Source organism: Euprymna scolopes, chromosome 17, assembly GCF_053919585.1.
Source record: "Euprymna scolopes isolate OS-2025 chromosome 17, ASM5391958v1, whole genome shotgun sequence".
Classification (NCBI taxonomy): Eukaryota; Metazoa; Mollusca; class Cephalopoda; order Sepiida; family Sepiolidae; genus Euprymna; species Euprymna scolopes.
This window is the reverse complement of record NC_136498.1, coordinates 7,182,038-7,187,519: the sequence shown is the minus strand read 5'-3', so window position 1 is coordinate 7,187,519 and position 5,482 is coordinate 7,182,038.

The following is a 5,482-nucleotide window of genomic DNA, read 5'->3' as shown; positions in this document are numbered from 1 at the left end:
CATTATTTATATATTTATCTAATAAAAACGCGAAAACTTTAAACTTATATCATTTAGCATAAAGGGCCTAATTAATTGTAGACGTATGTTTGAATTGCGTTGATATTACTCGTGGACGTATGTGAGAGGATAAATATGCTGGCTAGATACATTCACTGCCTTTTTTTGACATGTTCATTTCTGACGCTTGGATTGTATCTTCTGTCTGTATTTGTAATAATATGTTTCATTACTGAATTGTATAATTGTTCATAAATTGGTTGACACGCAGATCTTTTTCTTTTTCTTTTTCTATATGCTGTCAAATTCTTACTTTCTCTCTTTCTCTATTTAACTAGATCTCATTATTCTTTCCTTTTCCTTCTAGTTCTTATTCTCTTTATAATAACCATTTATATCTTTTTTCTTTTCTTCTCCATATCATATATATATATATATATATATATATATATATATATGTGTGTATGTATATATATATATATATATTTTCTCTCTTCTTTTTCTCTCTATTTTTTTCTCTCTATTTTCTTTCTCTATTTCTTTCTCTATTCTTTTTTTTCTCTTCTCAATCACTCTCTCCTCATTGTAATCTTTTAACTTTATTTAAATTGCCCCTCCCTTTTTACATTTTTTAATTAAAGTTCTGTGTTTTAAGTTTTTTAACTCCAACTTTTAAAGAGTTCCTACCTAAAATAAAAATCCATTATTCATTGAACTTTTGAATTGTCAAGTCGCTGCCTGATGATATCTGTTGTTTGATTGAAACAAGTGGCTATTTGTAGCAGCGGGATGTGAGCATGTTTATATAACAATAAACAAGTATATATATATATATATATGTATATATATATATATATATATATATATATATAGCTTCCGTGTGATGTGATAGGTTTACGAGTTTTCGTCATGTTTCAAGCAATAACACACACTATCATATATGCTAAAAAGTATAAGTCAATCCAAAGTTCTCAATCACCTGGACAAAACTGGTGTTTTAAAAAGCGCCGTTGCCCGGAAAAAGAATATTCAGTGTGTTTTGTTTGCATGGTGGAGGTCATAATGTTAATCGTACATTACATACTTTAATAAGTCCTATATAGTGGCACAAAAGTGCCCTATATCTTCAATAGAGCAACTATGTAAATGCTCTTCACCCGTTTTTCTTTTTTGACGACAACGTGATTTTTACACATTCTTAAAACGTATAACTTTACATGATGAAATCTCTTTAACAACAAACTACATATTCAAATAAAATTATTTAATTGGTAATAAGAAATAAAGATAATGTTTAATTTTTCTTCTGTTTAAAATAATTGCAATGGTAACTTTGTTTTCATTTTTTTTTTATTTTAACCCTTATCCCTGAGTGGCCTTCGGGCCTTGATAAGTGGTGCCCCCCTCATGTAAAAAAAAGTTGAAAATGTCGCATTTATGATCAATTAATAAGAATGTGTTTATTTTTTATGTTTTATATTAACATACTGTCTATAATCATATTTTTTACATTTATAATATAAACATCCTTCCCACAGAACGATCTATGGCGTCTCTCTTGTCAAACTTTCACGACAAACATTCTTCTAACTTAAACCGCTATTAATTATTTCCTTCATCTTTATCTGTGCATAAACCTGCACGTAGATTCCATGAATAAACATTTCCTAGAACTGCATGCCTGTGGAACTCTTTTCCCTTGCCATGTTTTCTAGCTGACTACAACATGGTCGTTTTCAAGTCCAACGTAAACAAATTCTTGATGAGCCATCACCTTAGGTAATCAAATTTCCACTACTAACGATTACTACGGTATTGTCTCATTGACTAGTGTATACACATTAACCCTTAACCTCGAGTCGCCTCCAAGCCTAAGTAATGCCTCCTTTGTAAAAAGGAGAATGGGCCAGTTCTTATATTTGTATGTGTATGTGTGCATGTTTGCATGATTAATAAAAAGTACAAAAATACTAAACAAAGACTCACAAGTTTATATTGTCTTTACCACGTTTGTTTTATATATAATAGTAAAGATATTTATTCCATGGGTTTAGATATTAAAAGATACTTGATTTTATTACTTGAAAGCCCAAAATTTTTACTTAAGTAATATTAAAGATATTCATTCCTGGCTTAGAATATAGTTATTTCTTAGATATATAATCCTTACAGACTGGAGGGTGCATACATGTTAGTCTATTTAATTTAATTTGCTAAGTTGTGCGATATTCATTTTCGCTTTTGAGTCTTGCTGTACCTGTCCCATCTAATGAAAGCCAATCTACTTTGAAACTGTGTGGAGCGTGACAGGTGTTAGTCGGACTTACCCGTTAGCAGACTAACAAGCAAACATATATGACATCCAGTTAAATGTCGACCGGACAATCCTCTAAAACAAATAGCACATCACGTTGCGCATGTGCAAAGCGGCTATAAATGGCCACGCCATAATAGGCGCTACTGATCCTCGAGCTTAACTACTGAAGGCTGAACGATGCAACAGAGCAACAACTTAGCCATCACCCGTCACCTCGCCCCAAATCGCCTCTCAAAATCTGCTCATTATTCTCTCTACGACGCCCCTGCACTCGCCATCTCTGCGTGACTCAGTTTTACCATCGCTGTCAAAATGTGTTGAATCTAATCGAATTGATATGAGAACAGTCCAACTTGCCTTTCGCTATCGATTATTTTTGTAGCAAGCGGTAGAACATACACATTCAAGCGAATATAACTATTATGCTAAAAACATAAAATAAAGAAGCTAATATTGGCACTTTTATAAAGTAAATATTTGTTGGCTTCTTCTAAGAATACTATGAATTCTTTTATTGCGCGTTATCACAATAACAATATAAAAACGTAATCGTCGTTTATAACACGTGCTCCCTCTCGATGTCCATATTTTCCGACAAACAGCAAAATCCAACCCCGTCACTTTTGAGGTTCTTAGGTGAAAGAAAGCCTTCTATTCTAATAGTTTCTTCACTCAGACCACTGAAATAACGGACTTTTCTCCCAATCCCCTTCTTCTTTTAATGTTGGATTAATATGATTTAGTTAAGTGTAACTTTATCGACCCCCATCGATAAAAGTATCGCTATTTATGCATGAAAGTTACCGTGTCTGATAAAAAATAACATACTTATTTTGAAACCTATTCTTAACATGTTGCATGGAGGTTGTTTTATTAATAACTAACGTTAACGTAATAATAGTTAACGTAAGATAGTAAAACATGAAGTAAAAGTAGAACACGCCATTGCTTTCGTATTATTTGAAGTGACTTGGTTAAGTACTTATAACTCTTAATGAAGCTGATAAAGCAAGCAACTTACCCCACCCCCCAAAGTTTTGGCCGTTACCTATGCAAAGAATTTACCGTACTAAATTAGTAAGATGATAAATTATTGATAAGGGGTACGGTTACAGTATTTGAACCGTATTGCGTAATAAAAAAAAACAAAACAAAAAAACACGAGGCTCGTAAAAGAAATGTACAAAAAAAACAAATTAATCTGAAACTGAACATTGACCAAAAAGGTCTTCGGTATTCGGTACATTTTTGTTTGATTAAAGAACAAGCAAAATGTCTAAAGTATTTTCAAAGTAAATGTGTGAAAATGAACTTACGAGTAAATGCGTGCTTTGCGCAAAATAAAACAACAAAAAACTGTAAATGTGTAATGTTTGTTGCGGCTGACTGATTATTTTTATATGATAAAGTATATTTATATATATATATATATATATATATATATATATATATATATATATATGTGTGTGTGTGTGTGCATATTATACCCATTACAGAATATCAGATTATCGGATTCGTGTAATTTCGAAAAGTTAACCAAAATGAAGTGCTCGCATATATATATATATATATATATATATATATATATATATATATATATATATATATATATGTGTGTGTGTGTGTGCGCGTATATATGTATGTATGTGTGTATATGTATGTATATGCGTGTATATATATATATATATATATATATATATATATATATATAGTTTTTTTTTATATTTAATTTTTATTCAGAAAAAAATATCATTTTCAAAACAGAAAAATATCTTTTGAACAAAGTAATCTTCCTTAACTCATATATGTTCGATGTAAGCTCTACTCCACACTGGAAAATTAATTAGCAAAATATTAAACCTTTTTTTGAAATAGTTTTGCCATTATGCACATACATAGAAAATATATTTTAAAGATTAATTTTTTAAGCGACATAGATAAAGAAAATAAGGGTTGAAACAAAGAAGAAAATACATTTTGGTATCTAAATGCAATAATAATCCTTGAATTTTATTTTCTTTCTATATAGTATATTGAGCTATTCCTTTTGGGGCTGGAATTGTCTTATATAAAAATATTGCGCCCAAAAAATATTCTGTAAGACTGTATCACAGGAATCAATAATACTGAATCCTATTCACCGCAGTAGTGTTCTAACATATATATATATATATATATATATATATATATATATAAACATTAGAATAAGTCTATGGAAGTCAATCAATAGTCGACATCATTAAGATTGTAAATTAACTTATCAATCAGAAAATAAATAAAATAAACGCAGAAGACAGCAATACTAAAGAAAAATCAGAAAACGAGAATTTTTGTCATAGTTTTGCTCCCTCTGTTTTGACAGCTACTGGGCAGGAGCTGCTAAAACACTCTATCCTGACTTGACAGAGCACAAAATAGGCTTCGTTCGTTAGTAGGGGATGCCCTTTTCTCTTCCCTGCAACCTCTCTACCACAGAAGAAACGTTGCGAGCCTGTCTTTGTTTTATTTTTACTTCCATGGCAGGTGCTCGTCTCAGCTCCAATCCCTGGTTCCCCCTCGCAAATCTTTCACGAAAAACACTCGTTTCACAGTAAAGTAAAATAAAATCCAATTAAAATAAATTCAATTTGTTTCGTCAAGTCGTTTTTTTTTCAGTTGATAAAAAACATCAAATTATCATCAATTGCCTTAATATACAAGCCTAGAGCCAACGGAAAAGAAGGGAAACACCTGCAAGTGAATTTTCAACTAAATTCAAATAATTTTTACTAAAAACAAATTCTGTTAAAATATATCTATATATCTTTACCTTTCACTCTAGCAATAATAAATATATAAACATTTTAGTTTTATAGTGTAAGTCTTTGTTTGGATCACCTTATTTATCGCAAAAGATTTGGAGAGTAGAATTTTACGTTTTGCATATCTTCAGAAAAAGACGATACTGGATTTACACCTGCTTCAGCCATATTTTATAGGAAGACGTTTTGAAATAGAAAAGTGTTTTTTTCAATTCTAATGGAGAATAAATACAGAGTGACCCCAAAAATACGAAAGCTAAATGGAGCCCGTCTAGAACATATACTGTAGAACGGAGAAAAAAAGGCTAAATACCCTAGTGCTTTGATATGATGTTTTGAATATAATAAACTAGTTGTGGCCAAA